This window comes from Cariama cristata, unplaced genomic scaffold (genome assembly GCF_000690535.1).
Source record: "Cariama cristata isolate BGI_N322 unplaced genomic scaffold, ASM69053v1 scaffold18517, whole genome shotgun sequence".
Taxonomy (NCBI): Eukaryota; Metazoa; Chordata; class Aves; order Cariamiformes; family Cariamidae; genus Cariama; species Cariama cristata.
The window spans coordinates 9,754-9,995 of record NW_009625115.1 but is presented as its reverse complement, the minus strand read 5'-3'; positions in this window follow the sequence as shown (position 1 = coordinate 9,995).

Sequence of the window (242 nt, the reverse complement as noted above, 5' to 3'; positions counted from 1 at the left end):
GGAGGCTGCCCCCCAGTGTCGGGCCACTGCCACCCCTCCCCGGGAGATGAGGGGCTGCTCCGCCTGGCCGGCTTACAGCCAGAGCAAGCGAACGCTCCCGATTTAACCGCAAACCAGATGATTCGGATGTTTTGGGGAGGTCTTTCTCTTAACGCTCATGCTGCTGTCACCAGGCAGTTGCACAAGCAGCTCCAGGAATGTCCCCAGCAGTCCCAGTGGGAGAGGTTTCGCAACCCACACAC